The 26,574-nt window shown below is 36.8% G+C and overlaps 1 protein-coding gene across 2 annotated transcripts in view; it reads left to right on the top strand.

Moving 5' to 3' along the window:
• CLDN17 (claudin 17) overlaps positions 1-26,574 on the top strand; it is a 30,175-nt gene that overhangs the window by 202 nt on the left and 3,399 nt on the right. Inside the window, exons 2-3 of one of the 2 annotated variants that reach the window (XM_041734727.1) lie at positions 3,194-3,304; positions 5,633-5,752. The gene's annotated coding sequence lies outside the window, so the exon portion shown is untranslated. Of the gene's footprint in view, positions 1-3,193; positions 3,305-5,500; positions 5,753-26,574 lie in introns of those variants that run through there. The other variant, XM_041734728.1, reaches the window with a different exon arrangement.

Here is a 26,574-nt window from a genome sequence, read left to right on the forward strand (position 1 = left end):
ATGGAAACAACTTGACCAAAAATCTGTCACAGAATTTTGAGACCTATTAAAACAAAAGTTTAATGAGAAAAAAAGAAAGAGGTAAAAAACTGCATTAGGAAGGGGCTGCTGGGCCAAGGGAAAGGTTTTTGTTTTTTCTTTTAAAAAGTTTGGTTGTATTGCAATAGGTTTGAATGTTTACAGTAAGCAGAATAATGGCCCACAGAATATGGCCATGTCCTAATCCCCAAGCCCTGTGAATTTGTTACTTTTCATAGCAAAAGATTTTGCATGATTGGATTAATGATCTTGATGAAGGAGATTAGTGTGGATTTTCTATGTGGATCCAGTATCATTATTTATTCAGGTAGATCCATTGTAACTACATGGGTCCTTATAAGGGCAAGTGGGAGGCAAGAGGGTGAGAGAAGGGAGGAGATGGAAGCAGATGTATGTGTGTGTGTGTGTGTGTGTGTGTGTGTGTGTGTGTGTGTGTGAAAGAGAGAAGGCTTGGGATTCAAGGATGCTACATTGCTGTACTTGAAGATGAAAGTAGGGGTTGTGAGCCAAGGATTCAGGTAGTCTCTAGAAGGTGAAAAATAGATATGAATTCTCACTTAAATCCTCCAGAAGGATATGGAGCCTTGTAAATCCTTTTAGTACTTCTGATCTCCAGATCTGTAAGTTAATAGATTAGTGTTCTTTTAAGTCACTAAATGTGTTGCAATTTGCAGTAGCAGCAAGGAAGCGAATACAATGCTGTTGGGAATGATACAATCAAGAAGGGAAAATGGTAATGCAGGGGAGAGATGGCAGCATCTGGAATGATGTCTTTCAACCTGTATCCTGAAGATATCAGATGGGATGCAGTACATAAAGGGGTGGACATTGGTAGGATTTCACTGTAGTTAGCAGGGGTAGTATTAAATGGAGTTGCAACCAGTTGATACATTCAGTGGCAGAAGCCTTCCCTCCATTTCTTCAGTGAAGTTTCAATCAACAGCATCAGCTACAATTGGAGAACTGGGGAGAGATGTTGAGGGAAAGTAGGCGATAGTTTAGGCAAATAATAGAAGAGAGAAGAGTAATGTAGACTGGATGGAAGAAATAAGGACCCACTTGAGGTTAGTGGTGGTGGACTGTTTGTTTAATTTCTTTCTTTAGTCATATTTAGCCTCAGAGATCTATTTCAGAGTCTGTGGAGAGTTGGGTTTAATCAAAACAGATTTTGCCAGAGAAACAAAACAGGGAAAACTGGGGTTAAAAATTGAGGCTGGGAAACTCAGGTGCTTTAGGAAGAAAATGAGGACAGCATCTAAATTAGAGACATTAAAAACATGGCAAATCAATGAACTGTAGATATCAGTGGGACCAGAGTTATTGGCAATCGCATAGGGAGGTGATAAAAGCCAGAGAGTAGGAAGTTTGAGAATATGCTTTGGGAGGGTGAAGCTAATGAGAATAAGAATGTGCAGGAAGTTGATCTCTGGGGCTGCACATTGGCATCACCTGGGGAGTGCAAGTCAAGCCTGCATTAAATCAGCATCTCTGGGGATGGATTCCAGACATTAGTATTTCCTCAAAATTCTCCTGGATGAATCTAATAGGCAGGCAAAATTTGAATTCCACAGAAGTGGGTAGTTGAATGGCTTGAAAACAAGAGCACTGGAAGCACAGGAGATAATATGTATGTTGTAAAGATGAACAAGAAAACCCATGAGTTGGAATTGACCTCTTTCAAGGAAAAGTATTACGGAACTGTCAGCTGTTTTATCCTACAGTTATGGAAACTTTCGTCATTATCATAAATTAGGCTTTTGTCCTTCTTAGCACAAGGACAATTGCATTAATTATTTGTCTAGAAATCTTGGGCAGCATGTTGCCTGGTTGATGTGAAAGGAACAAGAAATAGATGAGTTTCTCTCCACCCTCCTCTACCATTACAAATGGGAAATGTTTATAGAATTCTAATTTAATATATTTGACAAATTGATGGACTTAAACTACAAGTTATGTGTACCAGTGTTCTGGCTCAGAGACACATAGGTAAACCCCAAGATCAAGTCCGAGGCATCACCAGGCATTTAAGCACCATTTAAGTATAAGCGTATACTTCTGGCACAGACACTGATAGTTACATGTTTTTTTTCCTTCTCTTTTACTAAGAGAATCTATTTTTCCTTCTCTTTCACTAAGAGAATCTCTTTTACTAAGGGAATCTCAATTTTGTTTAGAGCAAGAATGCACTATGTTAAAAATGTGCCCATGCCGAGTCTTCCTTGACCTCGTTTTGCCATATGACCCACATCTGGCCATTGAGATCTAGTGCGAATCTCCTAAGTCAGGCTTCAGAGAAAATTTGGTTTTGTTTGGTTTGTTTTTTTCTGATGGAGACAGACTTCGTTGGGAGCACAGGGTTTCGATCCTTTGCACATTCCCCTCCCTTTTGCCTGGAGGCGACTCAGGCATTCTGATACTCTGTGGACCAATGTCACAGGTTTGATTGCTGTGAGCGGGAGGCAGACAGACTTCCATCCCTGAGGAATTATCAGAGCAGCCCTGCCAGCCTTGAGCTGCCAAACACTACACTTTTTTTTTTTTTATAGAGAAAAATAAACATCTAGCTTGTTTAAGCAACTTCAGGAGACTATGTGTTATAAAAAGGCAAATGTAATTGCTAATGAATGTAGTTTTCTTCAAAGAGTTTTAAAAATGCCTTACTGTATCCTTCACTCTCAGTATGGAAAAAAAATTGTTTAATCAGTAGATTACATGAATTATGTTTATTTTTTAATTTTAATTTTATTTGTTTAAAAGATTTTGTTTATTTATTCATCACACACACACACACACACACACACACACACAGAAAGAGGCAGAGACACAGGCAGAGGGAGAAGCAGGCTCCATGCAGGGACCCTGACATGGGACTTGATCCCAGGTCTCTAGGATCAGGCCTTGGGCTGAAGGTGGTGCTAAACTTTTGAGCCCCTCAGGCTGCCCATACATGAATTATGTTTAAATCATGTTTATGCTCATTCCTACAGTGGAATCAGCATCAATTGAGCTGGACAAATATGTAATGCAATAAAAATTCTCAAGATAGACTCTTAGGTGGAAAAGAAAAGGAGCTAACAGAATAGCATGTATACTAGGTCTTGACTAGACTTATTTTCACCTAAATCTCATCTATATTTTTCTTCTTTCTTTTCAGGTCTGGTTGTGGCAATCAGAGTCATGGTGAGAGTAAAGGAGATGTGTCCTGAGAACCAAGCCTGCCTATGGCACAGCCCAGCATAAAGCCCCTGGTCTGTGCAAATGTAGGGTGAGTGGCTGCATTGCAATGAGGAGAAAGCAACGTATACTCATCCTTCTTATGAGTTCTTGAAAAATTCAAGAAACCAACTTTAAAGAAAGTTTTAAAAAATATAGCATTATTTTTTTTCTTTTTTCATGCTTAAGTTTATTGGCTAATGTTTTGCCAAGATAATGGCTTATTTTTTTTTAAATTGTTCACCTTTAGTTTTAGAGAGGCCAATTATTGATAAATGTTAAATATGTGGTACTTAAATTTATTAAATAATGTTTAGGGGCTTTTTTGGTAACTTTTTAGAACTCAGAAGACCCTGAATGTCAATAATTTTTGATGTTTGACTTATCTATTTGAAGCCCAAAATCATTTTATAATCTGGCCTCTACATTTACATTCAATGTGAATGTGCTCCATGTTTGATGTGAATATGCTTCAGAGAACACTGTGTTTTTTCATTTTTTTAAAGTGTTCTTTCATTACTCTACATTAATTATAAGAAAAAGGTAGGGGCAGCCTGGATGACTCAGTGGTTTAGTGCCACCTTTGGCCCAGGGCCTAATCCTGGATTCCCGGGATCGAGTCTCACGTTGGGCTCCCTGCATGGAGCCTGCTTCTCCCTCTGCCTGTGTCTCTGCCTCTCTCTCTCTCTCTCTCTCTCTCTCTGTGTCTCTCATGAATTAATAAATAAAATCTTTAAAAAAAAAGAAAAAGGTAAATGGTAAAACTACCCTGAGTCCATGGACTATGCATTTAAGCAAGTGCATAAACAATTAGCACTTCTATTTGCAAACACATGCTTAAAACCAGCAGAGGGGTGTCTGGATGGCTCCGTCAGTTAAGCAATCGATGATCTCAGGATAATAAGAAAAAGTTCCAGGTCATGCTCCGCACTGGGCATGGAGCCTGTTCATGATTCTCGTTATCCCTCTCCCTCTGCCCTTTTCCATTCCCCTCCCTCTCAGCTCTTTCTCTTTCTTAAAACAAAAACAAAAACAAACCAGCAGAGCACCTGGTACAAAGCATAACATTGTTCAATGAAGCCTTTTATACACACTGGACTCACAAGTGCGTGGCAACCCTGTGTAGCTTATTTTATAAGCCTTCTCATGATTTGGGCAAGAGGTATGATCAATATGAAAAATATCCACAGTGTTTACACATTTCCTCTCCAAGTGACTGATTAGTAAATCTGTGTCTGCTAAGGGCTGCATTTTTATTAGTTTGTTTATCTATTTATTTATTTATTTATGGCTGCTAGCTTTGGGATATTCTTTAGAAAATGTTATACTCTAGAGGTCACCGCTTGATCAAATTTTGAAGGCTTTCCTACTTAGGTGAGGGGAGGTTTGACATTTTATTCTCTTAGATGTGAATCACACACATTAAGCACAACAAAAAGAGCAAAAACCACTTTGACTTATCAAGAGTCTCATCTAAAATATTAAGTAAGGTGAAACCTTTTGTGATCATGAATTCTCTTAGGCTTTATGTGTTTCTTTTTGTGTAATTTTGTACATTTCTCTAACCATTCTATGAAAGAATACAGCTGATTTATGTGGCTGTTTGTTGTTTTCAAGGTGCAATGCAGACTTGCCTGCAGGAATAATGCCCACCTGTTGCTTTAAAAGGACAAAACTTTAAATTCCTTAAGAATAGATTCTACTTTCTCTGACAGATGACAAAACTCATCTTGCACTATAAATGTAAATTTGCATAACTGAGAAATGTATCCATCAGCTTTTGGGAACATTATTTAATACACTTCACACATTATATCAGAAGAATGAATCAAGTAACACATTAGATTTTTACTAATCCACTCATCACACTTTATATTGGTGTTAGTTTCAAAATAAAATTAATTCAGTATACTGTTATTGAGCATATAGTGTTTTAAATTTAAGTTGGGTATTGAAAGAGACAAAATTGAATGGATGAGTAAGAGATCATCCTAGAGATGTTTAAATCCAGACATGAGGAGAAAGTGGCACGAACTGCCACATGACTGGCATCCAAAATGATAGACTTTCATAAGAGAAGGATAAAGCACTATAGGTTTTATTAGAGAGAGAAAATAATTCCTATCTGAAGGTGAGTATGGGGAAAAAATCAGGAAAATATTCATTTAGATGGAAATTTAGATAAACTTGAAGGACAAATAGTTGGAGATTTGGTTGGGTATGAAGGACTTGGAAATTTTCTGGTAAAAGTGGATGAATGAAGAACTTTGACAATGGCATGGAGCTGGAAAACTGAAGGGTGTATTCAATTTGGTTGAGATTACATGAAAGGAAATAGCAACTAATTTGATGAGAACGGACATTTCAATCCATAATACAGGTCCAGAACCATGAACTCCAACGGAAAATGCTTCACTAAGCCACCCTAATAACATCAGAAGCCATGGAGAGAGAAAATTACACGGTCGAAGGTGCCCAATATAATATTATTCAGCAACAGGTGAGATACAGCTCTTCAATCTCTGTTCCTCTTGAGTTGAATCTTATGCTCCAATAAAACTGAATGACACTTGGTTCCTTGAAAATACTGGTAGACTCACATCTCTATGTCCTTCATAACATTTCCTTTTCCACAATTCATTGATTTGAAAAACCATGTTCCATGTCCATTATTGACCAGGTCCTCCTTTATTACCAGAGACATAGACCCCAATAGAAGAGGATTCCCACTATTATAACAGGGAGTAAAAAGCACAAGTGACCCAAGTCTGACAATGACCAGCATGCTCTGCGAGCCCATATGAGGAGCACCTAATTGAAACCCCATGCTTAGGGAGGTGGGGAAGGCATGTGGAGAGAGATAATCCATGGGTTTATTTGCCTGGCAAACGCACAAGTTTCCAGATTTAGCTCATGTTTGATTTCTCTATAAAAATATTTGTCCCTTTCTTCTCTATTCTCCATCCCCTCTTCTAAGCCAAACAAGTACATTATAATAATTATTTCTTAACCAATCATAAGTGTTATATAGCACAGAGTCCTTATAAGAGAGTATGAAATACTGAGAATTGGTTTCCTTACTTGCTGTGACAAAGTACCACCAACTTAATGGCTTAAAACAGCATGCATTTGTTCTCTTACAGTCCTAAAGGTCAGGTGTGCAAAATGAGTATTTTAGGACTAAAGCAAGATGTCAGCAGGTCTGCCTTTCTTTGAGAGGTTCTAGAAGGGAATAATCTGTCTCCTCACCTCTCCTAGCTTCCTATAGGATATCTGTATCCCTTAATCCATGGCCTTATCCTCTACCATTAGATTGTGTCACTCCAACCTCAGCTGCCATTGCCACATGTCCTTTTTCTGACTTGAAACCTCTGCCTCCTTCTTATGAGGACTCTTGTGATTACCTCAGGCCAAGCCAGATAATCCAGCACAATGGCTCCATCTCAAGATCCTTACCTTAATCACACTTGCAAAGTCCTTTTTGCTATGTGAGGTTACATTTTCACAGATTTAGGGGAGTAGGGTGTGGATATCTTTGAGGGAAGGGCCATTGTTCTGTGCAGCTGAGGCTATGTTTTATTTACTTCTGAAATCACAAGTAGATATTGCTTGCTAAACAAATAATAGTCACTGAATTTACATCTGTTGTATGTACTGGGGGTATAGAGATGTGGAATTAGCAAGACAAATTAGGAAGATATTTCTCTGCCTGTGTTCCTCACCCAATCTAAAATGACTGCATCTATCTCAGAGGCAAAATCTATCTTGATTTCTAAAGATATTATTGCATGGTTTTCTAGCTTCATTGTTACTCTTGAAAACATAGTTTATCAGGTCAGCAATACAGCAGAATAGATGTTTTCTACCAATATCCCCACCACAAAACATTGATTTTGACAGTCATTAATGGACAAGAGTAGCTTTGTGGGAGTCCAAGAGTTCAGCGGATAAGGTTCAGCACACAGTTGTACCAAAAAAATCTAAGAATAAATTCTTTGAAGAGGATGAGAAGAACAGTTTCACTTTACCCACATCACCTCTCTCCCAAAGCAGCACAGCTCAGTGCCAAGAAAGTACACTTGGGCCTTTGATTTCTCTCATGGGGAAAGTGAAAGCATAGGGAGTGAGCGCCCAGCTTCCCTAGACCAGCCAAGTGGGACGCTGTTCAGAAGGCCCACTTCTGTCTTGCTCAATTCTGAAGAGGTGACTTATGTGGCTGAGGGATTGGGAGAGGCTGGCAGCATGACAACCAGGGCTCAGAACTCATTAAAGGGACATGGATCCTATTACTTAACATACGCCGTTAGGAAGCCCACCCATTTGCCACTTGGGATGCTTCTTTAACAGACCCATCAACTGACTCACCCACTTCAATGCGCCACTTGCCTCATCAACCCCTAGTAGCTGGTACCCTGCACATGCCTCCATGGACAATGAATGGGAGCCTTTGCAGAAAGCAAGCAAGTACATGTAGAAAGCTGGACCAACTCTAGGATTGGAAGGAGACGAGACACACAAATAGGCTGAAAGTGAAGGGATGGAAATAGATATTCCATGCCGATGGAAACCAAACGATAGCAACAGTAGTCATACTTATAGTAGACAAAACAGACCTTAAATAAAGAATTATATCAAGAGATAATGAAGGTCATTATATAATAAGGGGGCCAAATCATCAAGAGAATATAACTATTGTAAACATATATGCACCCAATTTTGGAGAACCTAAATTTATAAAGCACTTATTAATAGTTGCAAAGGGAGAAATAGCAATGCAATAATAATAGAAGATTTCAATGCCCCACTTAAAAATAATGGATAGATCATTCAGATGGAAAATCAATAAGGAAACATTGAACTGGAAGTACGCTTTAGACCAAATGGACCTCCCAAACGTAAATACAACACTTCATCCAACAGCAGCAGAATACACATTCTTCTAGAGTGCACATGGAACATTCTCCAGGATAGATCACCTGATAAGTCACAAAACAAGTCTTAACAAATTTAGGAAGATTGAAATTATATCAATTAACTTTTCTGGCCACAGTGGTATATATAAAACCAGAAATCAATTAGCAGGAGAAAATCGGAAAATTCACAACTATGTGGAAATTAAACAACATGCTCCTGAACAACCAACGAATCAAAGAAGAAGTAAAAAAAGGAATAGAAAAAAGAATCTTAAAACATTATAATGGAGGCACAACATATCAAAACTTATGAGATAGATATAGCAAAAATAGTTCTATCAGGAAAGTTCATAGTGATAAGCACCTAAGTTAAGAAAACAGTAAGACGTCAAATTAAAATAACTATACATATCAAGAAATTAGAAAAAGAAGAGCAAACCAAATAAAAAATTATCAGAAGAAAGGAAACAACAAACACCAAAGTAGGAAAATGCAAATGAAAACCACAATGAGATTTCACTTCATACTTGTTAGGATAACTGTTACCAAAAGGTCAAAAGATAACAAGTATTAGTAAGGAGGTAGAGAAAGGGATACACACTTGTACATCATTGGTGGGAACATAAATCAGTATATCCATTATGGAAGCTCTTCAAAAAATTGAAAATAGAACTACTACATTATCCAGGAATCCCACTTTTGGATATATATCCAAAGAAAGTAAAATCAGTGTCTCAAAGAGCTGCACTTCCGTGTTCATTGCTGCATTATTCACAATAGCTAATAATTATTCCAGTATGTGGAAAAAACCCAAGTGTCCATTAACTGATGAATAGATAAAGGAAATGTGGTACACACGCACCCAAATTAAACATTACTCAGTTTTAAAAAGAAATAAATCCTGTTATTTATAACAGTGTCGATTAACTTGGAGGACATAGCACCACGTAGAATAAGTTAGACGTGGAAAGATCAATACTGAAAACTCTCACTTATATTTGGAATCCAAAAAATTGAACTCATAGTAAGAGAATAAAATGGTGGCTACCAAGGACCAGAACTTGGGAAAATGGGAAGATGTTGGTCAAAAGTACAGATTCCAGTTTAAGGTGAATAAGTTGTAGAGACCTAATGTATAGCATGGTGACTACAAAAATAATGACTTGTGTACTTGAGATTTGCTGTAAGAGTAGATCTTTTGTGATCTTATTAAACACATACATACACACACATAAGTACATACATACACAAAGGTAATTAGGTGAGTTAATAGATATGTTAATTAACATGATTATGACAATCACTTCATAATGTGTATATATTTGAAAGCGTCACATTGTATACCTTAAATATTTGAATTTGCCAGTCATACTTCAATAAAGTTGCAAAAATTTAAAAAATTAAATTAAAACAGTTATTCTAATTGTTGTTTCTTTGTATTAAGGTCTTTTTTTAAATTTTTTTTTTGTATTAAGGTCTTTTGTCATTAGTGTTCTGCAACTTACCATAATACATATGGTATTATGTATTTATCTTTGTATTTATCTGCAGAGAATTAAATGTGTTTTCTAACTGTTCGTCTTTTCATTTTGTTGATTGTTTCTTTTACTGTACAGAAGCTTTTTGTTTTGATGTAGTCCCAATGTTTTGTTTTGTTTTGTTTTGTTTTCTTTTGTTTCCCATGCCTTAGGAGACATCTGGAAAAATGTTGCTATGGCTGATGTCAGAAAAATTACTGCCTATGCTCTTTTCTAGGGTTTTTATGGGTTCAGGTTTTACATTTAGGCTTTTAGTCCACTTTGAAATTATTTTTGTGTATGGTGTAAAAAATAGTCCAGTTTCATTCTTTTTTGCATGTAGCTGTCAAGTTTTCCAAACATCATATATTGAAGAGACCTAACTTTGACTACTTGGAAATTCTGATTTCAGATTCTGACTTTCTGGAAAATTCTTATTCATTATTTCTGACTATGGCCTTCTTCATTCTATATATTATCTCCAATTAAATGTAACTCCTGTTAAGCTCACTTTGACTTCCTCTGTCCTTTCCCAACACTTAAATTTTTTTTCCAACTTTTTCCTTATGACATAAATAATTCTTAAAGTGTATTTTCCAATGATATCAATATTTTTAATCTCTTGTAAAACCAATTTTTCAATTTTTTATTCTTAATTTTTCTACAATTTCCCTTTGTTTTGCTTTGTCTCTAACACACCTGCTCATTTTTTAAATGAGCTTTACGTTCTTAATTTAAGTCTACATTTTATTTTATTATACATATTTTCATTTTATATTCTGTATCCAATAATCTCAATATCAAGTTTTTGGAGGTCTCATTCTGCTATTTTTTTTCTTCTGCCAGTTCTCACATATTATGATGTTTCCTTGTATATTTTGGGATTTGTGACTATGAGTTCTATTTATTGAAAACCTGTCCATGGGAATTCATGGATGAATCCTTCAGAAAAGAGTTACACTTGTTTCTGTTAGGCAATTTAAGCCATCGCCAACCCAGATTTGCTTTAAATTAAAATTCCCAGCCTGCAATTTTGTGGACCAGGCAAACAGTCTTAATCTAGACCCAAATGTTTGCACGTCCGCAATGTCTCAGGCTACTTGTGAAATTCGAGTCTGAGGTAAAACAAATTTACTTTCTGTTGGACTTACTGGTAGAAATTCTATTTTAATCTAAGTTGTTGCTCTTTGAGAATCTTATCCTTATTCTAGGGTGTCTAATATGAATCCAAGCTTTTGCCAAAGTCCTGTGGGGCCAGCCATCCCAACCAGTCATCCTAGGCTACCAGGGAATGGTAGATTCCCTAAGGCTACTCATAGCTTTTTCTTTTGCTAATCTCCTAAGGATAAAGTTTCTACCTAGTTCTTATTCTCAAAATATTTCTCTTATTTTCTTGAAAACTTCCTATGTGTTAAAGTGATTTTTCATTCAAAACTTTTAAGTTTTCTTTTTTTTTAATGAGTAAATGATAGAATATTGGTTTCCAAGGTCAATATAAAGTGATGAATGTCAATTAAGCTGCTGAATTGAGGATCCCTGGGTGGCTCAGCGGTTTAGCTCCTGCCTTTGGCCTGGGGCATGGTCCTGAAGTCCTGGGATCGAGTCCACATCAGGCTTCCTGCATGGAGTCTGCTTCTCCCTCTGACTATGTCTCTGCCTCTCACTCTCTGTGTCTCTCATGAATAAATAAATAAAATCTTTAAAAAATAAATTAATTAAAAAATTAAAGTTCTGAATTGATAGCCTATGCTTAATAGCACAAGAAGATTCTTTAATGGAAATTGAATAACCGCTGACTTAAATTGAACAAAAATATACAAATATCTTTGTCAGATTTTATGATTCATTTTAATACTGTTCCTGTCAAGTAAATAACCTGCTTAAGAAATTATAATTGCGGGGCACCTAGGTGGCTCAGTCAGTTAAGCATCCAACTCTTGGTTTCAGCTCAGGTCATGATCTCAGGGTCAGGAAATCAAGCCCTGCATTGGGCTCCACTCTCAGTACACAGCCTGCTTGGAATTCTCTCTTTCCCTCTCTCTGTCCTTCCCTCCTCCTCTCTCTCTCTCCAAAATAAATAAATAAAATATTTATTTAAAAAAGGAGATTTATAATTGGCCTCAATGTTCAATCTCCAAAAATCTAAACTCCTCCTCCTTCTAAGGCTCTCTAATATTAACCCCAACCTCATTCCTTTACTGTATAAATCTTACTAAAATGTATAAAAATAAAGTTTTTAATAATTAAAAATATGACTCTTGTGCCAACATAGAATATAAATGCATTTCAAAAATGTACTTAAACCACTAATTGAGCCACTGGGTCAGAAAGGCTGGTTGCAAGAGTATTTGAGTAAAGCCATATTGAGATAAGTTAAAGACAAACCTCTTTAGTGTCCCAAGAGCAATAAAACATAAATTATCCTCTGTCCAGAAATTATTTGCATTTTTATAGGAAAAAGAGTAAGTTAGCATGTAATTTCACAAAGTTTGAGCCCTAACCAACAGTCTATATCAAGTAAAACAAACATACAATCTTTGTAAATTAAATAATCTTTGGTTGAGTCTGTTAAGCAACGTTCCTACATGACATTGAAAGGACATGTAGTTCTTATTTTGCCTTATTTCTAAGTAGTGGCCTTTTTTTTTTTCCACATTACAGGTGTGAAGTCTATAACATCAGGGGCTTACCATTCTTACCTACTTTTCTGTGACTACTGCACAGTGGAGTGAGCTAACACATAGTAGGTAGTAGGTACATTACCTGAGCTGATGTAGATAGAAAGTGAATCAATGAAACTGTCCTACTATCCATGCCTTTTTCTCATATATTAATATAAATGAGGATATCCCTCTCTATTGGACCTGTCACCTTTTTATATAAAATATTTGCTCATGTCCTATGGAATATTCTGAAATGCATATCACAGATTATATGAAATAGTCATTTGGAAATGTCATTATTATTTCCTATCTATAATGTAAGGAACATTTTAAAGGAAAATAATTTATTTAAGATAATACATACTTTATTATGTGATTGATTGGAACTTCCACACTGAAAGATATAAAAATTAGATGCTTGCTTTACATGTGGATTCACTGTCAATATGAGAGCTACAAAAATAGACTAATACAAATGTTAGATTTGTATCTAAAATTCCCTGACTACCATTGCCATGGACAATGGGACTTTTTAAATGATGAAGAGTTTTTAATATAAGTTCTCAACAAAAGAAAATTCAACCTGCCCTTGCCCTTGAATTACTGGTTATGGCATTCCTGGATTTTTCGTCTTGCATTTAAAAAAAAAAAGTTTTTACTTCAAAGTGGAGTAGAGTTCTATGTTCATAGTCATAAACGGGTTTTTCACACTATCCTCAAAATCACTAAGAAGTTGTGTAAGATACAGGACAATGAATCTTTGTAAAGGACTGTCTTTTATGTCTTGTTTGTACAAGATAACCAATAGACTCCCATTGATTAAATGCCAGCCAAGTTCTCAATGGTTGTGGCAAATACCACTCCCCCCAAACACTTACTTTCCTTTTCAAGAATGCTCCTAAAATGTATTCCTCTGACTCAGAACCACTGGTGGAGGATTATCTTACCTATTTTTAAAGGCCCAATTTGAATACTGCACCTTCATATTTCCCAGTGATCCCTGCAGACATTATTTCATTTCTTCAATACTTGACAACTATTTTTTTTTGACAACTTTTAAAGTTTGTACATGCAGCGTAGTGATCAAGAGTGTGTACTTGGCAATCTCCTGGTCTGAGTTTCTGTCTCAGATACCTTCTGTGTCCTTGGGCAGCTCACCTAACTTCTCTGTGTTTCAATTTTCTGCCTCTGTAAAAAAGCAAATGAAATTGGTAGCTATCTCACTAGGTTGTTGTAGGGAGAAAATCATGTCAGTTACAAGAATAAAAATTGTTAAATTTTTTAAATTTCCTAACACATATTAGGCATTTTTCTAATTAGTACAAGGTACTAGTCCTATTTCTTTTTTTTTTTTTAATTTAAATTCAATTTGCCAATGTATAGTGTAACACCCAGCACTCATCTCATCAAGTTCCCTTCTTAGTGCCCATCACCCATTCACCACATTCCCCCTACTCTCCTCCTCTTCCACAACCCTTTGTTTGTTTCCCAGAGTTGGGAGTCTCTCATGGTTTGTGTCCCTCTTTTTTCCCCACTCAGTTTCCCTCCTTTCCCTTACAATCCCTTCCACTATTTCTTATATTCCATGTATGAGTGAAACCATATGATGATTGTCCTTCTCTGATTGACTTATTGCACTCAGCATAATACCCTCCAGTTCCATCCTGCTTCTTAAAGAAGATGGTAAGCTCTTTGAAGGTGGAGCTTTATTTATTTATTTATTTTTTGTAAAGAAAGGGTGATTGCCGTATACAATGCCTCATTTGGTTGTGTTCAGAGTCTTGGAAGCTTGATTGCCCGATGTTCTCTTACAAACAGACATTGAGAGTTTGTTTGGAGGTTCTAGCAGAGGAGCGGATGCAACTACTCATACACCCTTGATCCAAGAACAGTCTTTATGGGGGAGAGTCAGAATGTTCAGCTTCAGGAGGGATGTACCTGAAGTGGTGAGGGAGGAAGGGACACCTGCCTAGGCAACCAGATCAGCCCAATCAACCCTGATCAATGGGGTGACAAATGTCATAGCCAGATCACCCTGAAGTGGAGCATTTCAACAGTGATAAATAAACTGTTGATAAATGATACATACATACTTGTTAATTATGTATAGTTAGTTTGAGCAATTGCTGGGCCACAATATCTACCCAAAAACTCTTGCAAATGTGTTAGAATTGCAAAGCATACTACAAATATTCCTACAAAAGAATTATTAATTCAAAGAAGAGTACTTAAAAGCAGAGGACACTAAAAACATTTTTCTTGTTACTGATTTGGAATGCCTTTGGTCAACTCACTGAGCTGCTCTCTATTCTCACTTTTCCCACGACTAAGTACAGATGTAGCACCTACTCCTGCTCTCTCTCTTGGGAATGTTGTAAGGTTAGATAATGTGTATAAAGCCTTTGTTCCTCAGGCCACGGTACAATTATCTATCCTCTTATTAAAATTTTTCTATCCTGTGACACTAGTCATTATAAAGGGTCTTGGTGAATCATATTCTCCTTTGGATTTTCTGTGCCAGAGGAAGGTGTGTCTATCTATTTTTTCTTAACCACTAAACCCTACAAAATATTCACCACCTTATTATATAGTTGAGCAGTATTACATAAAACTTTAAATGTTCTCACCATCAGCTTTTATGATCCTCATTAAAAAGTTCAGGAGAAATCACTGAATTCAGATGGTGGAGAGCCTTGGTTTTATATTTCCATCTTTCACGGTGAAACATTAACTTTCAAATTAACCATGGTAGAACCTGACAATTTTCCATCTCTATGCAATTAAACTTATAATTAAGTGCCAATTGTTACTGATTTTTAATTTGTTTTTGTAAGAAAAATCCATACATTTTTAAGGTTAAAGGAGCACTTAACTCAAATTTAATTAAATGCAACAAACCTAAAGTAGCATATGGAATTGTAAAATGTGGCTCTTAGGCCACCTTATCTGAGCCTGAATCCTGGCTTTACATTAGCTGGATGACATCCCACCCTAGTTTGCACATCTGGTATCCTCTCCTGAAAGATGGAGATGAATATAATGCCAACCCTCTGGGGTTATCTTGAGTCTTAATAATGATAAGTGATAATGCAGATCACATGGGTAATGACATATATCATCTGCGTGGTATATGTCCATGCTTACCGAACTAGTAGCCATGACTCTCTGTGCTGGGGGCTTGCCCTGCACAATGCAGAACATTCAGTAGCATCCCTACTCACTAGATGTCAGCAGAACCTCCCGAGTGTGAACAAAATGTCTCCAGATATTGCCAAATGTGCCTCGGGGAATAATACTGAGAACCACTGTTTTATAATATAATAAGTTTTATGGGGAGGAGGTGGAACCTTTATGAATTGACATAGTCCCTGACAGCCAGAAGCATACCATCAAATGCAGGAAGATACTTAAAACATGATATATCTCATTGGAACTGAGATATACATCAGAGCTTGAAGTCAGGCTCTGAACATTGTTGACTGTCTCTGGTTGCCTCATGTCCTCATTTGCAAAATGTAGATAATCGTTAGAAATAAGCAGATAGTTCAGATAGGGGAAAAATAAATGCATAAAAGTTAACAGTTTTCTTATTTTACAGTTTCAGATTATAAAAGATACAGGATCCAAATGATAACAAATGGATAAAACATCTAGAAATAAAATCAACAAAATAAAACACTTTAAATCAAGTGAGAGACTGTAATAAACTTTAATCTCATATGACTGTTGGCCATTCTTAGTCTAATAATAGGATTTGCTTATTTCCTATCAGAATCCAATGTAGTTTTTGTTGTTAATTTAACAAGTCTATTTTAAAGTTCATCTGAAAAAAGGCCAAAAGTATTTAAAATGTGGACAACAGTTTTTTTAAAATAAAATTACAATAATTAAAAGATGATGTACTGATGTGAAATTAGACTAAAAAGAAAACCGGCCTAGTTACAAAAGCAGACAAAAAAATGTGAACAGATTTCTAGCAAGTTATAAGACCATGATGTAGAATAGAAAATCTAGAAACAATATGAGTATACTTTTAATATGATATTCAAAAGTATTTCTTGAACCCATACTATCTTCCTGGTATAGGTCTAAATACTGGGGTGTATTAGGACATAAAACAGGATATGTCCTTGTTCTCTTAGTTTGCTTATACAGAAAGACAACTAAAAAATCAACTCATAGATTTATATTATAATGTTTAATAATGATAAGTGATTTTAAAGAAATAATAAAGAAGGAAATAATGACAGAGTGATGGAGAAATTCCAGTTTGGATAGGGTGGTCAGTCACTGGTCAGGGAAGTCTCCTCTTACTAGGTAACATTTGAGCAGTGATCTTAAAGAAGCATATAGGAAGCTCTGCACATATATGAAGGCAGAGAGCATGGAGGGCTCTCAGGTCAGAACAGTGGAGCTTACGTCAAAGGATCTAGGGACCATATTGTAGGGATACTGGATTTTATTCTAAGTTTGATGAAAAGCTATAGGAAGAACCGGGAAACATGGTCTGTGGAGAATAAACAGCAACAGGAAAAATGGCAGTAGTAAGACTAACTAGAAAACAATTTCAGTAGAGTGGTAGGTTAGACTGTAATATTTGGGATAAAGAAGGTGAGAAATAGTTGGACTTTGGATTTGAAGGTGGAACATAAAGAATTGTGATGGATTGCATGTTGGCTGTGAACCAAAGGTGTGAGATAGGGATGCCTTCAAGTTTTTTTGGCCTAAGAAACTGGGCATATAGAGATTGTATTTACTGAGATTGGGAAGAAGTAATTTGGGGTAGTTTCAATAATCAAGAGTTTAGTTATGGATAAATTATGTTTGAGATGTCTATTGGACCCCAATGTGGGAAACATCCAACAGGTTAGACAGATGAGTTCAGACTTCAAGGAAATGTCAACAACTGATGATAAAAAGTTGAAGATGGTTTTCAAGCCTGAGGCTGGATTAAATCACCACGAGTGTGCCTGCAGAGGAAGAGGTATGGAGATCCAAGGTGCTGGGTGAGCCCAAGCATGGGGCAATTTGATATAGTATGTCTATTTTTCTATTGTTGCTGTAACAAATTACCACAAACTTGTGGTTTAAACTTCACACATTTATTATTTTATAATTCCAGGTGTAAGAGGTCCACAATGGGTCCCACTGGACTAAATCAAAGTATTAAATGGGGCCGGGTTCTTTTGAGAGGTTTTTTTTTTTAACAGAATCTCTATAAAGACAATCTGTTTCTTTGCCTTTTCCAGCTTCTAGAAGTTGACTCGAGCTCTGCTCTTCATCTTGAAAGTTAGCAACATTTGGCTCTCCTTTCCATGCTGCCATCCCTCTGATTGTTCCTCTTCTGTCTCTCACTTTTAAAGAGCCCATTCATGTGGTCCAAGATAATCTCCCAATCTTAAAAATCACCTGCAATCATCTAAGTTCACCTGCAAATTTAACTCTTTTCCATATAAATGAATATATTTATAGATTCCCAGTATTAAGTTGTTAATATCTTTGCGGGGCTGTTACTCTGTTTCCTACAATGTGTAAAAAAGAAAGCATGTTTTAAAAAACAGGAAAACAATGCTTTATTCAATAAAAGATGTAGATATAATTGGCTAAGAGATATGAAGAAAGAATTCAAGTGAATTCTCATCCCACATCATGTATTTTCAAAGACCAATGTATTAAAATTTCCTTGTAAAAATCACAATCTTCTTGAGAACTGGAATAGTTTATGGCAGAGCATGCTAAGAAATTAAAAAGAAAGCATGAGGGAAAATACTAACTGACTTCTGGCACATTGGTACAACAAAGCAAAGCAGAAATAAAATTTAAGGCAAGCAGCACACAGAACTATAACATAAATGCAGATTTCATAGTGTTATTTCTAATATATAAAATCACAGTATGTTTTTGTAAGCTTATTAAGATTTTGATTTCCTTAAAAGCAAAACAAAAGGTGCAAGTCCTTTAAAAGTCTGGCCATTTTTTTTAAGATTTTATTTATTCATGAAAGCCACACAGAGAGAGGCAGAGACACAGACAGAGGGAGAAGCAGGCTCCCTGCGGGGAGCCCAATACAGGACTCAATCCCCGACAGGGACCACACCCTGGACCACACCCTGAGCCAAAAGGCAGATGCTCAACCACTAAGCCACCCAGGCATCCCTGGCCATCTTTTTTTTTTTTTAAAGTTTCATTTAAATTCCTTAGTTGGGGCTCCTGGGTGGCTCAGTCAGTTAAGTGTCCAACTCTTGGTTTCAGTTCAGCTCATGATCTCAGGGTCATGAGACTGACCCTGGAGTGGGGCTCCACACTCAATGTGGAGTCTGCTTGAGATTCTCTCCCTTTTCTTCTGCCCCTCTTCCCACTTGTGGGCACACTCACATGTTCTCTCTCTCTCTTAAATAAATAAAATGTTTAAATTCCAGTTAGTCAATGTATAGTATTAGCTTAAGGTGTACAATATATTCAACACTTCCATACAATGCCTGGTGCTCATTGCAAGTACCTTCTTAATGCCATCGCCTATTTAACCCATTCCACCCCCCCCCCACCTCCCCTCTGGTAACCATCAGTTTGTTCTCTATAGTTAAGAGTCTATTTCTTGGTTTGTCTCTCTTTTTTCTCCTTTTGCTCATATGTATTGTTTCTTAAACTCCACATATGAAAGAAATCATATGGTATTTGTCTTTCTCTGACTTATTCTTAGCATAAGACTCTCTCTAGCTCCATCCATGTCATTGCAGATGGCAAGATTTCATTCTTTTCATTATGATTTCATTCAGTTATGGCTGAATAATATTCTATTATATATATATATAATGGAATATTATTTGTATCCGCACCACCCTCCCACCCTTCCCGACTCTCCCCCTCCCTCCTGACCAGATTCAGGTATTAGTAGTTGAAGGTTTGGTCCCTCCTCCCTCACTCTCTTGACAGCCCCCTCTCTGCTTCCTCCTCCAGCCTCCATCGTTTTTTTTTAAAATATCAATTTATAGAATTTTTTATAAAAGCCTTTGATTTTTGTAATGGGTGGAGCCCCGCCCCAGCCCAAGCCTCCCTCCATCCTGCCAGGTGCCCCACAGAGACCAATAACATTTTGAAACAATAAAGTTTTTTGAGAAAAAAATATATCCATTCATTAGTTGATGGACACTTGAGCTGTTTTTATAATGTGACTATTGTAGATAAAGGTGCTATAAACATTAGGGTGCATATATGACTTTCAACTATTATTTTTGTATATTGGGGTAAATACCTAGTAGTACAACTGGTGGATAATAGTGTAGTTCTATTTTTAACTTTTTGAGGAACCTCCAAAATATATAACTAACATACCAAATGAATGGTATTACTAATAAGGGAAACTGGGTGTGAGATATAAAAACTCTCTGTATGAGCTTCTTAAATTTTTCTAGATGAGGGATCCCTGGGTGGCGCAGCGGTTTGGCGCCTGCCTTTGGCCCAGGGCGCGATCCTGGAGACCCGGGATCGAATCCCACGTCAGGCTCCCGGTGCATGGAGCCTGCTTCTCCCTCTACCTATGTCTCTGCCTCTCTCTCTCTCTCTCTCTCTGTATGACTCTCATAAATAAATAATAAAAAAAAAAAAAAATTAAAAAAAAAAAAAAAAAAAAAAAAAAAAAAAGAAATTTTTCTAGATGAGACAGAACATGGAAGACTCCTAACTCTGGGAAATGAACTAGGGGAGGTGGAAGGGGAGGAGGGCGGGGGGTGGGGGTGACTGGGTGGCGGGCACTGAGGTGGGCACTTGACAAGGATGAGCACTGGGTATTATTCTGTATGTTGGCAAATTGAACACCAATAAAAAATAAATTTATTAAAAAAATAATAAAATAAAATAAAATATTAAAAACATTGAAAAATAAATAAATAAAACTGTTATAAAAAGGTCTATGTGAGGGGATCCCTGGGTGGCTCAGCGGTGGGGATCCCTGGGTGGCTCAGCGGTTTGGCGCCTGCCTTTGGCCCAGGGCGCGATCCTGGAGTCCCGGGATCGAATCCCACGTCGGGCTCCCGGTGCATGGAGCCTGCTTCTCCCTCTGCCTGTGTCTCTGCCTCTCTCTCTCTCTGTCTATGATAAATAAATAAATAAATCTTTAAAAAAAAAAGGTCTATGTGAAATATAACAAAATGGACTGTTTATATGAAAGGAATGTCATAAAATAAGTATCGAATGAATATATTTTGATCGTTTTGATTATAAAATTAGCATATGGAAAACATTTACTATATGCAGTAAGTTAACAAATTTATGTTAATTATTTTGTTTAATCAATTTGTACAGAAGAGAAAAACAGGGTTAGAAAGATCTCTTGGTAGTCTTTAAACTCATATCCATAAGAACTTGAGAGTCTCCAAAATATTTAGAGACATTTCTGTTCAATGAGAGTTTTCAATTATGTTGGATTTTTGTCTGGATGATAGTTGTACTTGCCTCCTGCCCTATGACTGACCCAAGTGATTATCTAAAGTGAAAACATTCAACATGTAATATACTTGATCTGACTTCTTTCAGGTTGGCCTGTTCAAATTTTAAAGTAAGAATATTATGGATACCTGTGCTCAGTGGTTAAGTGTCTGACTCTTTGATATTGGCTCATCTTAAGAGCTCAGGGTCCTGGGATCAAGCCCCACATTTGGGTTCCTGCTCAGTGGAAAGTCTGCTTATCTCTCTCCCTCTGTCCTTCCCCTTACTTGCGCTCTCTCGAATAAATAAGGTCTTCAAAAAACTAAAGTAAGAATATTTGGTCTGCGTAACATAGTTAATGGTTTAATTATTTTTACTATTTATACAGATATAATTGTTTTGCAGTGATAGTTTTCAATTTAAATAAATTCAAAATTAGTCTTTAGTTTGCTAAATCATATAATAGAGACATTGATTTGCCTTTGTGAACATGACATTGCACACTGACATAATTTTTTAAAATGCAGGTAAAATGTAGTCATAGCACATTGTACTTATGTAGAGTTCAGAGTCACAGAACTAGCTAGTGGGATATTGAATTCTTGCAATATAGAGTGACACTCAGGAAATATCAAGTAAAGAAAGAACTTGCTAAACTTTTCTTATATTTGGGTCCAATGCAATGAACGGATCTGATTTTTGCACAGCTCATTAGTAAGTATAGAAGTAAATATGCAATAAAGAACAGTACATTTTAATTTGCCAGTATTTTGCTTATGAACAGGCTCTCAAATGTTTTGGCTCATCAGAATATTGGATCAGTTTAAGAACAATTTCTTTGTTAAATGAAAAAAAAATGACAGTGATAAATGAATGCTTCAGATAATGGTGTATCACACTGGATATCCAACAAATAAAAAATGATTTGTGGAGGGTAAAGTATAAAAGTGTATCTTTCTGCTAATAAATCTAACAACCAAAATTTAGTTTCAGAAATTCAATACTATGTACCAAATCAAAGTAACATTGATAATTTAAATTATATCAGTTGTGCAGTTTTGTCTGTATTTAATTTGTTGATTATTTGGGTTTTATGGTTTTTGTAAGAGCCATAAACGTAAAAGTTTATACTACGTTTTATGTTTGAGCATAACTGAAGTAATATTATGATATAAAAGGTTTTTTAAAAACTTGTTCTTCAAAGGTATTTGAACATAATTCACAGTTGAGAAGCACTATACAAATACTCTAGTGGAGGTGTTTTCAATGATAATGGATAAATATCATGCCCTCACTTGCTTTTTAAAAAATAGCATTGCCTAATTGCAAAAAGATAAGAGCAATAAATTCATCATTTTTATTTCAAAGCTCTTTCACCACCTACTCACATAAGATGGAGTTTAACTAGAAATATAAAATATTTACACTCAAGATTCTTGTCAAGGAGAATAACCTCAGATTCACTCTCGAGTCTCAAAAGCTCTATGGAGAGAAATAATATGAATATAAAATTACCTTAAGGATATACAATCCATCTTTTCATATAGATCAGTGCCTCTCAGTCCCAGCTGCATACTAAAATCACCTAAGACACTTAAAAAATACTGATGTCCGAGTCCCATCTTGAGCTATTCTGATTTAATTAGTTTGATGTGAGACCTGATATGTTTAATAACTTCCCTTGTATGATTCTAATTAAAAACCAAAACTGAGAACCACCGAAACAGAAACTCTGAACCAGTGCTTCTCATGCTGTCTGGCTGTTGGTATCACAGGGGGTGCTTTTACAGTATCAAATCTGCTATAACAAAACCTAATATAAGTGAAAATTCTGAAGCCACATCCCCACCCCCCAAGCTCCTAATTTAATGGGTCTGGGGTGGGGCCCCATGCACTGGTATTGTTTCACAGCTCCCACAGGTAATTCTAATGTGCAGTCAGACTGAGAGCCACTGATTTAAGACCTGAACACCTGGAACATCGTATAGACTCCTGTAAAATAAGAACACCTGGACAAATTTGTCTACTCTATTTACTATAAGGATGTTATTCATTGTATTCCATAGTGAAAGAAGTTCTTTCTGGTGTCAGAAGCAGGGAGAGTTAAGCAACTCCTAAAGACATGTCTTTGCTTTTATTGCATGGACACAATATTGCTGCTAAAAAGCTTAGAGACAAGGGGTGCCTGGGTGGCTCAGTCAGTTAGGCAACTGACTCTTGACTTTGGCTCAGGTCCTGATCTCAAGATTGTGAGACTGTGCCATGTTGAGCTCTATGGTCAGTGTGGAGTCTGCTTGAGATTCTCTCTCTCTCTCTGCCCTTCCCTCCCTGTATGCAGACTCTTTCTCTCCCAAATAAATACAATCTTAAAAAAATAAATAAAAAGCGTAGAGGCAAGTTCCTGGCCAATGCTTAGCAAATGTGGCACCTATTTGTTGGAAAAACTTCATGCATTTTTATCTTATATTTTCTTTTTTAAAATTTTTATTTATTTATTCATGAGAGAGAGAGAGAAGCAGGCTCCATGCAGGGAACCTGATATGGGACTCCATCCCAGACTCCAGGATCATGCCCTGGGCTGAAGGTGGTGCTAAACTGCTGAGCCACCTGGGGCTGCACCTATCTTCTATTTTCTAGTCGTATTTTACCCTGTCCCCCAAATCCTCATTTGCTTTTCATTAATCACAAGTCTCCTTTTTTTGTTGCCTATCTTGACAAGTTGTCTTCAGTGATTTCTACAGCTGTATGAGGTGCAAAAAATGAAGGTGAGAAGGTAAAGGAAGATAAATTCAAAGATTTCTATAGCATATTCTCAACTATCTGTGGAAGCAAGAACACATACATTGAATATAGGTTTTTCATTACCTGGAGAGAACTCAGATTTCCCTGATTGGTTTAATACAAAAGTCCATTTTCAATACTGACATGTAAGTAGCCCAAAGACAGTAGAAATTTGAGGTAGTAATGCAAGATAATAGGATGAATTTGATTGACTACCCAGTGGTATTAAACCTAATTCAGTTGGTTTTTAGATTACCCCAAATGCGTTCCTGGAATAGAAAACTTTTTTTTTAATGAGGTGTTTAAATTGTTATGTAGTACATTTCATTACATAAATCCAGTCTTTAACTCCAGAGAGAAGTATTCAAACTGTGAATTTATAATTTAAGAAGATATAATTAAATATTGATCCTTAAGTTAGAGGATAGCCTACTTAAATGAAACATTGTATTAATTAATTCATTCATTATTCATTCAAACAATATTTCTTGAGCTCACTACTGCTGGCCTAGTCTGAGACAGGCTCTCTGCTGTATACTGGGAATCTAATGGTAAACAAAGTAGACACAGTCTCTGTTCTCATAGAATCTATACTCTAGATCAGAACAGACTTAAATAAACATAATTAGAAATGCATATTTATTTAGAATTGGTGGGAAAATGCTCTGGAGAAAAATGTACAGTACTATGGAAGGCTAAACCAATGACAGGGGATAGAATTGAAATTTGGTATGATCTCCTTCAGAACTAGTTTCTCTTGTGACTAAATTTGGATCCAAACCTGAAGGAGAATGAATGGTTACAGGTCAGGGGGATTGGGAAGTGTGCTTTAGGTAGAGAGATTAGCATTATACCCAAGTCAGTAATAGCATAGGAATCTCTCTATATATGTGTATATTCATGCATTTACTCCCATATGGCTTCAAATCAAGCTAATAGACACCCAACTAAAACTTTTCAACTCATTTGTACTTGCTAAGACTTGCACTGGCCACTGAGGGGGACAAGACAACATCTTTCAAAATAGACACATAATAAGTTGGAAGAATGTCTGAACATTTTCAGGGGTGTATCTCCTGTAAAGGGAGAAAAGTAAGGCAAGACGAGGATGCTTTGAGCGTCCTAATTTTTCCACACAGATGTTACACTCCCACTCCTATTCACTGGAATCTGATGCTGTAGGTAAAACTCTGACACATTTTTATAGGGAGAAGTCAAAAGTCCTGCAACCTAAATTAGATTCTTTAGGACCTCAGAACAAGTCCCAGGAGGACATGACAATAAAGTGAATCATCAGTCTGTATTGTCAGAGTCCTCTCCCTGATTGTGATCTGATCATAATTTCTGGCCAGGATGGAGGTTACAAATTCTTACATTTGTGTATAGTCCAGACTGTTCCTATGGGCTGCAAAACATATAATTCTCTACATTATTTACTGGGATGGCTCATGGGCAAACCAGACTCTACATCTGAAACATAACTCTTGATCTATTTCTAAAAGGTCACTCATCCTTCAAGGGTCCCTTCCCTCAGTACATGCACCCCTCATACAGTGCTACTCCTTCCAGTGAAGACAGTTACACCTGAATCAGTTCTCACCTCTAGTTCATCACTTAACACTCCAGTTTTAATTCCCATGCACAGTGCAAATCCATCCACTCCTTTGTACCAGGTGGTGACCTGTCCTCTGTGACCACCTCCCTTATCTCCCATTTGGACGATTACAATAGCCTTCTAACTGGTTTCTTCATGTTCTATTTTGTGTCTTTCCAACCCTTTCCCCCCAAATACAGATTTTTAAAAAAATTGTTTGTTTGTTTTGAGAGAGAGAGCACGCAAGTGGGGTAGGGTAGAAAGAGAAGGAGAAAGAGAATCTCAAGCAGGCTCCATGTTGAGTATGAGGCCTGATGAGGGACTCGATCTCATGACCTTGAGATTTTCTCTATACTCTGTGGTTTTATACACAGCTATATCTCAATTTCTAATTCCATATATTTTTAATTGCTTGCTTAGTATTTACTACTCTCACTAAAATGTAAGTTTGTGAAGGCATGGGATGGAGTCATGGTCAGAAGATAAGTTTTAAATTTGAGCAGGAGCCAGTCCAAAGATTGGTCTTTTGCACCAAGCAGAGGGACTTGGATTTTATCTTGGAGCAAGTGGAGAACTATTGAGAGAATTTAAGCAAGGTGATGGCATGTTTAGAATTTGATTCAGAAGGCTCTGTGTGGTCCCTGATGGAATACAGATAAGATAGGAGTAAGACCAGAGGCAAGGAGAGTAAGTTATCCCTGAGTTGATTCACATGAGAGAGGTTGGCGGTAGAACTAAGGCATAGCAATATTACAACAAGAAACATTTTTAATAAGCGAGAATACAGTATCAAATGGTGTACCTGGGTGGCTCAGCTGGTTAGGTATCCAACTCTTGATTTCAGCTTGTATCATGATTTAAGGGTTCTGAGATTGAGCTGCACATGGGGCTCTGTGCTCAGCATGGAAACTGGTTGAGATATTCTCAATTTCTCTGTCTCTCTGCTCATTCCCCATCCTCTCATTCTTGCTCTCAAAAAAAAAAAAAAAGAATATGGTGTCTATTAATGGTTGGGTATCCTGTGAAGCAATCTTTAAGGTGGAGGTTAGGGTGTGTTATTTTTACTAAGGGGTGCTCTTGGGATCAACACCTGAGAGAAAGAAGGGAAGGGAGAGTATTGGTATAAGGAGAAGTCAGGTTGTGATGCAGAACCAGTTGATGGCTAAGGCGTCAAACCAAGACCAGAACAAGCCCCTTCCCCTCCAAAGCATATGCTCTTTACTGTGTCAATTAAAAAATGGTGGTTTCCTTCAGCCTCTACAGAAAAGCCAATGAGGCTAGGATATACAAGTGTTATTTGAAGATAGCAGGTAAGAATGCCCAGGAAGTCTGTCACATTTCTGATAAGGTTTTAGTGGGCAACACTGTGACAGAAGTCAGACTTCCATGTTGGAGCAGTGGAAAATGTAAGTGAATTACAAGCTGTGTAT

Source organism: Vulpes lagopus, chromosome 20 (genome assembly GCF_018345385.1).
Source record: "Vulpes lagopus strain Blue_001 chromosome 20, ASM1834538v1, whole genome shotgun sequence".
In the NCBI taxonomy this organism is placed as follows: Eukaryota; Metazoa; Chordata; class Mammalia; order Carnivora; family Canidae; genus Vulpes; species Vulpes lagopus.